The sequence below is a fragment of the Lactuca virosa genome, chromosome 7 (genome assembly GCF_052849685.1).
Source record: "Lactuca virosa cultivar CGN04683 chromosome 7, Lactuca_virosa_CGN04683_v6, whole genome shotgun sequence".
Classification (NCBI taxonomy): domain Eukaryota; kingdom Viridiplantae; phylum Streptophyta; class Magnoliopsida; order Asterales; family Asteraceae; genus Lactuca; species Lactuca virosa.
In genome coordinates this window covers 171116960-171129477 of record NC_136432.1, presented here as the reverse complement: position 1 = coordinate 171129477, position 12518 = coordinate 171116960, and positions in this window count along the sequence as shown.

Here is a 12518-nt window from a genome sequence, read left to right as displayed (position 1 = left end):
TAAATAGTATAGGATTCTGCCACTCAGAATCTCTGATTTCCTCATCCTTTTTTCTCAGAGCTTAACCTGCTACAGCTTTTCAGGTATTCTGGCCCACTACTGAGATGCTTAATTTGTGGAATCGGGCGTGAATGGATGGTCGTAGCCAATGTTTTTGACCCTTATGACTCGAGTTACTTTTCTTAACTGAGGGTGTCGGCTACAATGTTGGCTTAACTGGGATGACAACAAATTTCGAATTTGTAGTCAATTTAGTAGCACAACCCACAACTGTTTCTTTGACTTCAGCCCCTTCCTAAGGGTATATGATGAAGGGCTTTATTTTAAGGTTCATGGTAGATCTCATACTCGGCTCAATCACTATTACTCGGTGTATGCATGTCGTATATAATTGAGATTGACAGGATGTTCAGATGAGTGGCCCCACCCCAAACCCACAACCAAACAAGGAATGGGGAGTAGGGAGGAAGCACACATCTTAAATTTTATTGATCTAAATTATATACCACTCTAATGCATATACCTAGTAATAGTAAATTAATCCCATGAGTTCTTTTCTCTTGATTCACGAACCATCTCGTGCGGTGCAAATGGCCTTTCTGGAGGATCTACTGAGTAGCCTCGGGCGGTTATTGTCTTCCAGAATATCTCCAGTACCTTTCGCTTTAGGTTTTAATGTCTAATGGAGTTGGTTAACAGCGCGTGGTACCTCTCTCCTGGGTACTTTTGAAGGTTGGATGAGAAGGACGATCGATGGTTCTCATTAGGTTTTTCCCTATTAGGTTCAAAGAACCTTTATTTGACGCTTAGGATAAGGTGAAAGTTCTTTTTACACAGCACTAGAAATTTTCGCATGGTCGAACTAAGTCGAGCCATGACAGACGGTGGTGTAGAAATTTACAACCATCGACACAATATGGAATGAGGATTGATAGGACCAGGTGTTGAACAGAGCACTCAAGTTCATAGCGTCTCGGGTTCGTCCATAGTATTACTATCGCGAATACTTGGACCGATATGTAACGCCCATAGATCCGGGCTAGTCAATTTAGAGGCAATGAGTGTCGAAAACGAATTTTCGGAAAAATAATATTTATAATAAATAATCTTAACCAAGTTGTATAATATTTCTCAAGGTTTCCGTACATATAAAGAACTCCGAAATCCGAGTTATAACGAAGAAGTTATGGCCCGTCGAAGTTTTACGGCAAAACCGGCACGGCACCGGGAAGCGTAAATAGTGAATTTACGATGGAGCTACTTTTAGCCTTAGTGATCTAAACAAAAGTCGTAGAAAACATTAAACCGAGAACGTCCATAAGAAGAACGCCCAAATCTGACTTCGTATGAGGAAGTTATGATTTTTCGAAGTTTCGGCTTAGTAATATACAGCCCGAAACTCGAATTTTAGTTCGAGGGGTTTTTGGCTTACGCGATCTAAATGAGAGTTGAAGATCTCATTAATAGGAACTCAACGGTAAAAAGACACACAAAAACGGAGCTCGTATGCGAAAGTTATGGACGAAGCTTAGTCTCTACTTTTCGAGCGCGGCGAATTCGATACAGTTTTGTAAATCCGAGATAGAATGAGAATTAGCCAATGAGGTCTAAATGAGAGTTGAAGATCTCATTAATAGGAACTCAACGGTAAAAAGACAGAGAAAAACGGAGCTCGTATGCGAAAGTTATGGATGAAGCTTAGTCTCTACTTTTCGAGCGCTGCGAATTCGATACAGTTTTGTAAATCCGAGATAGAATGAGAATTAGCTAACGAGGTCTAAATGAGAGTTGAAGATCTCATTAATAGGAACTCAACGGTAAAAAGACAGACAAAAACGGAGCTCGTATGCGAAAGTTACGGACGAAGCTTGGAGACTACTTTACAATACAATTCCTATAAATAAGAGATGAACTCTTCATAATTTCCTCACACCTTCAAACCTTTCTTTCTCTCTCTAACTTCTCTCTAACCTCCCTAAACCCCTCCCAAGTCTAGGGAACCTCCCTAGCACGAGAAGAAAGCCTCAGAGCGCCCGACGGCTCCGAGAAGAAAAGCTTTCGGCTCGGAAACGCTGCTCCAGCGAAGCCCGGTTTTTAATAAAAACTCGCTGTAAGTGAGCTACGCCTACGCTATTTTTAATATAACTTCTAATTAATTATAGTAACATTATTAGGACCTTAAAACAATTATTTGGGATATTATTATGAGTTATATAAGAGTGTTGTTTAACGCTTATATAATAATAATAATAATAATAATAATAATAATAATAATAATAATAATAATAATAATAATAGCTAGACTATTAATTAGTCGCGGTTAACGTTAGACTAAACCCTAGTGGTATTGATACTAGGTTTTGTCGAAGGAAATTGTTTTAAGAGTAACGAAGCGCTGTCTGAGTTTGGAATCATCACTTTAACAGGTGAGTGCATGGTCCTTTCATCTTACACATAGATATGAAGTATTTTATATAAATTACGTGCTATGTGTGCATATTATCTGAATACTTGCTGTTTATGATGGATGAATGATTTTATATATGTTTTAAATGATTTAAATATATATTTATTTTATATCTACAAATACGTTGGGATAAAACATGGGTAGATGAAATAGTTGGTGTGTGATGAAATAAAATGATGAGAGATAGGTGATGATAGGAAGGTGATGATAATTAGGTGATGGATAGGTGATGATGAATCGGTGATGTAGGATGAAAGATACTATAACCTTGTCCGACAATTTGGAGATATAGTCATCTACTAGAGTATAGATGGCGACCACGGAATATTCTAGACAACCCGTGGAAACACCAGCAGACTTATAACTTGTAGGTGATGAATTACGAGTCCAGGTGATGTGGTGACTGTATATTCATGCGATGATACTCTAACCCTTACTATGAATTACGAGTTCAGGCGACGTTGTAACTACGTATTCATGCCTTAGGAACGAGCATATAAGGAAATGTGAGGTAGAAAGATGAGAGGTAAATATGATATAGGAGATGAACCTTAAGATAATTCTTTAAGGAATATTAAAGAAGATAACGGGGATGGGTAATCAGGTTGATTGTTTGATGTTTAAATATAATAATTATATTATTGTGGGTTGAAAACCCTATGTACTCACCAGGTTTCCCAACCTGACCCACTCCAGCTTATTTGTATCACAGGTGTCGATACGAAGCTACTTTGCACTAAGAGATTTAAAAGAGATGTAGATCACTAGTGTAAATGAATGTAAGTTCTGTTTATGCTTATGTTTATGTATTGACGATGACATCCCAAATGTTTTAAATGAATAAAAATACATTTCTTCGGAAATGCTTTGATAACGTATTTATCATGTTTTTCTGGGAACAAATTCCGCAACATTTTTATTAAAAGAAGTACTCTGATTTTTATAAAGCATAAACAAAAAAATCGGTCTTTTCTGGCCGTGAAAATGGGGATGTCACAGTTGGTATCAGAGCATTAGTTTAAGCGAACTAGGAATATGGATTTATTTCTAGACTTAAACGTAGAATGCTAAGCAATGATGGTGAGGAGTGTGTCTAATAAATTTTAGGAAAGTACACCTAAATAGACACGAGCACTAGCTCATTTAGGGAAGATGCCTAAAATGTTTTATGTGCTAAATGATTGTGATGTTTTATGATGTTATCGTTTGATCGGATCTATGGTTTGTTGCCGACCGGATCTGGAAATTTTTTGTGTTCAGATTTCTAAACGTTTAAATACGGTATTAGAACTGACATGTAACTTTTCAGAGTAATAAGCAGGATTACGCGTCTAAATCTTCTCTATCTATATTCTCGTCTCGATGCAATGAATGCATGCTTCCGTGAAAATAACGTCATGGTGAAAGACTCATAGAGAATTGAGTAAATAGAGGAAATGAAAAGGATTATGATAGTGAATGACACCTATCATAAGATATTGTAAGAGTGGTATCTTGGCTTTAGAAAATGTCAAGCGGTACGTTTAGAGGAGTACGGTACGTCCGAAGTACACCTTCGATCGGCAAGATGATGGAACGATTGGTGTAATTCCTGAAGTTGTCCCATCGTATGGAGTTTCCACCACCAACCGAGTTGAAGCAGAATTGACGATCAAAGATACGCATGGAAGAAGTCCTAGTAAAGTCTAGGAAAAATTATGTGATTGTTTGGACACATTTGTATGTGTTAAAATTGTTTTGTGATGATAACTTGGGGAACTGCGAGACAATATTGGGACGAGTATGAGTAGGTGTGAATGGTAGTAGAGGCCTATACTACCGGAAGCACATGACTCACGCTTGGATCAGGGAAAGTCACAAGGTTACCAAGAAGCTAGTAATTGATTTCGTTTTATTCGAGTATGTCGTTACCATCGAAGACGATTGTTATTCCGACCCTAGTGGTCATATCAAATTGAGTTCGACTACGATAAGTAGGTTACGTGGTTCAGAGAACCAAGTTTGATGTAGCGTCCGACTTAAACCAAAAGATTAAAATCAAAGCGATCAATAGAAGTATCGCGATTGTCGCTAAAAAGGCTTGTAGCTAGAGATACTAAGTTTTAAGATGTGATTATGTCACATTAGAACATGAAGGAAGGTATAGACTGTTCTGGAATTTAACTCTAAGAGATTTGAGTTTAAGCACACGACGAGAGGTCATTAGAATATGACACATCGGTACGTTGTAGTAACAGAGGAGCTTATCTTAAGCTTTCTAAGAAGAAGAAGGAGTCTCCATCAAGGATCGAGATTGTGGCTCGAATGTCATAGTTTGGAGTCTAACGAGCAGGTGCAAGTTCGAGCACCGCTTGCAGTCAAGAAGACCAAGAGTTAGATACACATTTGAAGGAACATAGAAGTTACGATTAATACCTAGGATGAAGAGATAACGTATGGAGTCATTATACAACCCTGTTTCGTTGATGATTCCGGGACGTAATCATCCTAAGGGGGAGATAATTGTAACGCCCGTAGATCCGGGCTAGTCAATTTAGATGCAATGAGTGTCGAAAACGAATTTTCGGCAAAATATTATTTATAATAAATAATCTTAACCAAGTTGTAGAATACTTCTCAAGGTTTCCATACATATAAAGAACTCCGAAATCCGAGTTATAACGAAGAAGTTATGGCCCGTCGAAGTTTTACGGCAAAACCGACACGGCACCGGGAAGCGTAAATAGTGAATTTACGATGGAGCGACTTTTAGCCTTAGTGATCTAAACAAAAGTCGTAGAAAACGTTAAACCGAGAACGTCCATAAGAAGAACGCCCAAATCTGACTTCGTATGAGGAAGTTATGATTTTTCGAAGTTTCGGCTTAGCAGTGTACAGCCCGAAACTCGAATTTTAGTTCGAGCGGTTTTTGGCTTACGCGATCTAAATGAGAGTTGAAGATCTCATTAATAGGAACTGAACGGTAAAAAGACAGACAAAAATGGAGCTTGTATGCGAAAGTTATGGACGAAGCTTAGTCTCTACTTTTCGAGCGCGGGGAATTCGATACAGTTTTGTAAATCCGAGATAGAATGAGAATTAGCCAACGAGGTCTAAATGAGAGTTGAATATCTCATTAATAGGAACTTAACGGTCAAAAGACAGACAAAAATGGAGCTCGTATGCGAAAGTTATGGACGAAGCTTAGTCTCTACTTTTCGAGCGCGGCGAATTCGATACAGTTTTGTAAATCCGAGATAGAATGAGAATTAGCTAACGAGGTCTAAATCAGAGTTGAAGATCTCATTAATAGAAACTCAACGGTAAAAAGACAGACAAAAACGGAGCTCGTATGCGAAAGTTACGGACGAAGCTTGGAGACTACTTTACTATACAATTCCTATAAATAAGAGATGAACTCTTCATAATTTCCTCACACCTTCAAACCTTTCTTTCTCTCTCCAACCTCCCTAAACCCCTTCCAAGTCTAGGGAACCTCCCTAGCACGAGAAGAAAGCCCCGGAGCGCCCGACGGCTCCGAGAAGAAAAGCTTTCGGCTCGGAAACGCTGCTCCAGCGAAGCCCGGTTTTTAATAAAAACTCGTTGTAAGTGAGCTACGCCTACGCTATTTTTAATATAACTTCTAATTAATTATAGTAACATTATTAGGACCTTAAAAAAATTATTTGGGATATTATTATGAGTTATATAAGAGTGTTGTTTAACGCTTATATAATAATAATAATAATAATAATAATAATAATAATAATAATAATAGCTAGACTATTAATTAGTCGCGGTTAACGTTAGACTAAACCCTAGTGGTATTGATACTAGGTTTTGTCGAAGGAAATTGTTTTAAGAGTAACGAAGCGCTGTCTGAGTTTGGAATCATCACTTTAACAGGTGAGTGCATGGTCTCTTTCATCTTACACATAGATATGAAGTATTTTATATAAATTACGTGCTATGTGTGCATATTATCTGAATACTTGTTGTTTATGATGGATGAATGATTTTATATATGTTTTAAATGATTTAAATATATATTTATTTTATATCTACAAATACGTTGGGATAAAACATGGGTAGATGAAATAGTTGGTGTGTGATGAAATAAAATGATGAGAGATAGGTGATGATAGGAAGGTGATGATAATTAGGTGATGGATAGGTGATGATGAATCGGTGATGTAGGATGAAAGATACTATAACCTTGTCCGACAATTTGGAGATTTAGTCATCTACTAGAGTATAGATGGCAACCACGGAATATTCTAGACAACCTGTGGAAACACCAGCAGACTTATAACCTGTAGGTGATGAATTACGAGTCCATGTGATGTGGTGACTGTATATTCATGCGATGATACTCTAACCCTTACTATGAATTACGAGTTCAGGCGACGTTGTAATTACGTATTCATACCTTAGGAATGAGCATATAAGGAAATGTGAGGTAGAAAGATGAGAGGTAAATATGATATAGGAGATGACCCTTAAGATAATTCTTTAAGGAATATTAAAGAAGATAACGGGGATGGGTAATCGGGTTGATTGGTTGATGTTTAAATATAATAATTATATTATTGTGGGTTGAAAACCCTATGTACTCACCAGGTTTCCCAACCTGACCCACTCCAGCTTATTTGTATCACAGGTGTCGATACGAAGCTACTTTGCACTAAGAGATTTAAAAGAGATGTAGATCACTAGTGTAAATGAATGTAAGTTCTGTTTATGCTTATGTTTCTGTATTAACGATGACATCCCAAATGTTTTAAATGAATAAAAATACATTTCTTCGGAAATGCTTTGATAACGTATTTATCATGTTTTTCTGGGAACAAATTCCGCAACATTTTTATTAAAAGAAGTACTCTGATTTTTATAAAGCATAAACAAAAAAATCGGTCTTTTCTGGCCGTGAAAATGGGGATGTCACACGATATGATTTAATGCTGAACGTTAGGGGTCCCGATGTTTTGGAATATTGTACTTTTCATGAATAGATTCCTCACGAGGCCTCTCTATAATCGCCTAGTATACACTAGTCATGTATAATTAAGATTAAATAGACTGTTGACTGAGCGACTCCGCCCTAAATCCACAACCAGACAAAGAACAAAAAATAAGGCTGCATCACTCACTCGAGGTCTATCCATCCCAATTACAATTGGCCTTAACGTATATACTAAGCCATCATTGCTTTACCTGATGGGTTTCTAAGTTTTACAGCAGTGCTGCGACTTTTGCCTTAACGAAGGAGTAATTACAATTAGAATCGATTATTTAAAGTTTTCGACTAGCTACTTAAGGTTGAGAGACGTACCAAAATTCTACCGGGTTCCTTGATGTTTCCCCCTAGGCATTAGGTTTAAACTCCTCCTGCGCCTTTGTCATTTCTTTCAGTTGGGCAGTCCCTCTTGAAGTGCCCAATTTCACCACATAGGTGGCATATTGGACTGGTCCCTACATTGGTGGTTGATGTAATAAACTCAATCGGGGTCCTGCAGTTTCGAGCGGTATGCCCCTTCATGTTGCACCTAACACAAAAGGGTTCTTGACAGACTCCATAATGATGGTAGTCACACTTGCTGCAGTGGGGGAGGTTTCCTAGGTATGGTCTTCTTGGTGTCGAGACAGGCGGGTCGACAGGGGTATTGATCACCTCAGCTTGCTGCCCCTTGGAGGGTCCTTGAGTCGAGGTACTTACCTCCTCGTTCCGAAACTTCCTTTTCAGTGGGTTAGGTTGGAGTTGTTGGGTGGCTTGGCACACGGGTGTTGGTTGTTGTTGTCCATTGCTATGATCGGGATTCTCGATAGTGCTCCTGCTAACATTGGCATTGTGAGCATTCAGGTGAGCCATGACAGCTGCTACGGCTGCTGAAACTGCAGCTTGGAACGTAGCTTCATCAATCTGAAGAGTCGGTGTCTTGCTAGCGGGTTGGTTATGTTTCTTCGGAGGCATGGTTTTCCCTACACGATGAAGAACACAAGTTGATGAGAAATGATGGTTACCCCTAGACGTATCTTTCTTTACTATAATAGGCATAAAATTTCTCCCGCGCTTTGAGTTATGGTTCTCTAAGTGTCGACCTACATCCCTATGATGCAGTCCTGGTAACAGGGTAGAAGTAAGTGTATCGGAAAGCCATAAATCGGATGTTGTTCCAACTAAGTTATCTTTATACTGGAGAAGTTTACTCTCCGGCTTTGAAAAGATTTGAAAGAATTTTGGAACGAGGATTACACAAGAAAAGGCTCATGAAAGTTTAAAGCTAAGCACTCTCAATCGAGATTTTGCGATCCGATTTATTTATCTTAGTCGCGACAGGAAACACGATTTGCCTAACACATAGTGTGAGTAGTGTAATCACTAGCTCACTAAATTGTATTATTTTATGGTTTATTAGCGTGACGTTTTAAGGAGGTAGAAACACTTCTCGGGTTCCATGCATTGGCTCCCGCTGTCTACCTTTTATCCTTGGTTGAAACAAGCGTTGGTTTTCTTCGGGTACTTATATAGGGTTCTCTTTTCCTGTAGACATATTGAATTCCTGCTCCGCCTTACTTCCGATTCTGACTCTGATCGCCATCACTTCGTAATGGGTGACTGGAATCTCGGAAGTTCAGGCGAATTTCCCACCAATGTTCCTAAAAGGTATAGGCACATGGTGATTTCAATAGTCTCGTCACTGTTCATTTATTTCCTACTTGGAAATCTTTCTCAATGAACCTCTTCCGGTTCTTTATCGACTCTTCTGTCGATTACTGAAGTGAATAAGGTTTTGTAAAGGGTTTCATGTGAGAATGGGAATATCTAAAGAATCCTAGGAGATTATTAAAACATTTTAATGTGCGATCCATTATGAGGCTTGCTACAATTACATAGTGTACACAAATCATATATAACTTAGATCTAATAAGCCTTCGAATATGTGATACTACCCTATATCCACATCCAAACAAGAAAAAGGAAGTACAGCGAAACCACACATTCTCAGCCTATGAGCTCCTAACTATATATAACCTTGGGAGCATACACTCTGTAATCATAGACCGACCCATAAGGATCTTTTTAGTTTTCACGCAAGGTTATTTATGGTTTCTAAAATATCCCTATAGTATTTTAATTATATGTTTGATTCTAAAACTTCTGAACATGCCTTTGGGTTTATTGTTAGACTTTTAGTATCATAAAATACTCTTATAGTATTTTAAACTTTATGTTTGGCTCTAGCATTCCTATATGGTAAGTTTCAGATTCATTGCAACACCACCATCACTCCCAAACACACGTTAGTCGTATCTCGAATAAATATAGTTGATCATGTTATATTTATTCCAGCTTACGATTACATAACTGTCCAGGTTTGACGGTAATGGTCAACATCCAAAGACTTTTATTCTTATTCTTCTTGTGATACTTGTTCGGGTTTTTATATTCTGGATGTTCTTATACTTTTGTAAAATATGGTTATATTTTAAAGTATAATTCTTGGTCAGAGTGTTTTTATCCCATTGTATTTATAGGTTGTATATCTTTTATGATTCGATATACTGAGCTCACTATAAACAATACTCTGATACCAATCTGTCACACCCCAAAACCGGAATGGCGGAAACGTTCTGGGGTGGAGGACGTCATGTCAAGTATCACAACACATGCAGTATAGTAATCAAAGTACAACAACCATTGCATTAATAGTAATAGTTTTACATAGGTTACATTTAGCAACAACATCAAAAGTAGATATAGAGAATAACATAAACTGTAGCTTGGTACAAGGCTGACTTCGCAAAAGCTCCCGGAGTGTACCTGTCTACTGACGACCTGAGAATACAAGTTATTTTGAAAGAGAGTATCAGCATTTTAATGTTGGTGAATTCATAAGTATTTTAATGACATTGATATAAATACACGTTTTTCGTCAAAATAATCTCATTAGATGATGGTGATAAAAGTTTATAGCGTATTTGAATTCCTTCCTGAAAATCCTATATTTTCTACCAAGACCAGACTGTTTTAAGTTTAAAGAATGAGTTTATCTAATAAAAGCAGTCTTCTACCAAGACCCGACTGTTTTGTGTTTAAAGAGCATTTTTCCCTAATGTTACTATCATTATCAAAATATAGTTTTTACATTAATGAGTATATGGGAAAGCCACAATTAAATGTAATAGAGAAAATAATGCTTTACTTCAGCAATGACATTGCTACTTATAAGGTAATAAAAATGCAGACTCCGGATAGTATTAAATGGACAATACGCCCCGAGGAGTCTAAAGTAGTAAGATACAGACTCCAGGTAGTATTAAATGAACATACACCTCGGGGAGTCTAAAATAGTAAAATACAGACTCTGGGTAGTATTAATTGACAATACACCTCGGGGAGTCTAAAATAGTCTTTAATCCTAAGTAGGTTAGTTTAAAGGTTTAAAATGTGGCCTAGTGTATAACTAGGAAAATATATTATGATGGTTTTATATGTAGAAAATAGCGTGATAGTACTTACCTTAAGGCCATGAATTATAAGGTAAATGTAAAGATACTCGTAACCATACTGATTGACGGATGTAAACACGACGACCTGCTGGCATCGAGATGAATGTGACATTTGTCACCCCTTGGCTTGGTCGGCCGGGACTGTAGCTAGCAGTCAGGATGTGGGATGGTCTGTCCCGTATAGATCTATACACACAATGCCCGCTCTCCCTCCAGGAGACTCTGGTTACCAACTTGACAACGGTGAAATCCGCGTCATGAGGATGTATCTAGTGTTTTGATTTTTATATACCTTTCTTTTTACTAAAAGTACATGTTTTTATGAATATAGATATAACTAAGTTCTACTTCATGAAAGTTATGGTTGGTTTCTAAACTATACCTATTATAGTTTACTTGAGAGGTTATCTAGGTACCTTTGCTACCCAAGGGTATTGAACTGGAGTAAGTGTTTTAATATCTATCCAGATATATAAGATATATAACTAGGACTTCAACGACACGCGGACAAATAACCGGATGCTCTAAGTCCACAACCAAACGAGGAACAGGAAATAAAGCGGGATATCAGTCCTAAGTCCTTCAAACCCTACTTATATAACTATATCTATATAGACATAAATCTATCAAGAATATAAGTTTAAAAGACTTTGATAAAAGCTTAGTAATTTAAAAAAAGATTTCAGTGTTTTAAAAGAGATTTGAAAACGAGAATCGAAAACCTTTAGCTGAATAAAACAGTTTAACATGCAAAAATCTATTTGCTTTACAGTTATTAATCACATGTGATTGATATAATAACTTAGCAGTTCAACTTGTTGATTAAGGGGTATGAACTCACCTGTAGTGGGTGATTCGGATGAACAGATGGTATAGGATGCTAAGTGTCAAGTGAGGACTTGAACACACACACGGATCCTATGTAACATATAATGAAACATATATGCATCTAATTAGTCCTTTAACAACTAATTAATTAAGTTAAGACACCCTAATACATGGATAACACTTTGCTTCAAGTGCTAGGAGTGCTAAAGGGTTGCATCTAAGGAGAATATGGCCTCACATTGGAGTTTACTTCCCATTTGGCAACAAAACATGAGTTTACGGTTTTTGGCCATTTCCCCCATGAGTTTACGGCCGTAAACTCATGGTAATTTGCATCATTGGGTGTTTTAAGGTCTTATACCCCTCAAGGAAGTGTTCTAGGTTTGTATCAAAGGCTTAGGAAAGGACTAGGGCTCGAAATGACCCTTCTTTGGAGTTTACGGTCCTTGGACCACTCCTTGGGAGTTTACGGTCGTAAACCCATGAGTTTACGGTCGTAAACCAATGAGTTTACGGCAGTAAACTCATGGTCACTCCTACCATTTCGTGATTTGGGGTTTGTAGCTCATGCATGCAAGGTTCTAGTCCAATATCCAAGCCCTAGGAGGTGTTAGTGGCACTTAAACACCACTTGATGGTGTTTACGGTTCAAGGAGATCCCTTGACCGTAAACCCATGTGTTCTTGAGGGTTTCTTGGTGTTCTTCCATGATTTAACAAGTATACTAAGTAAA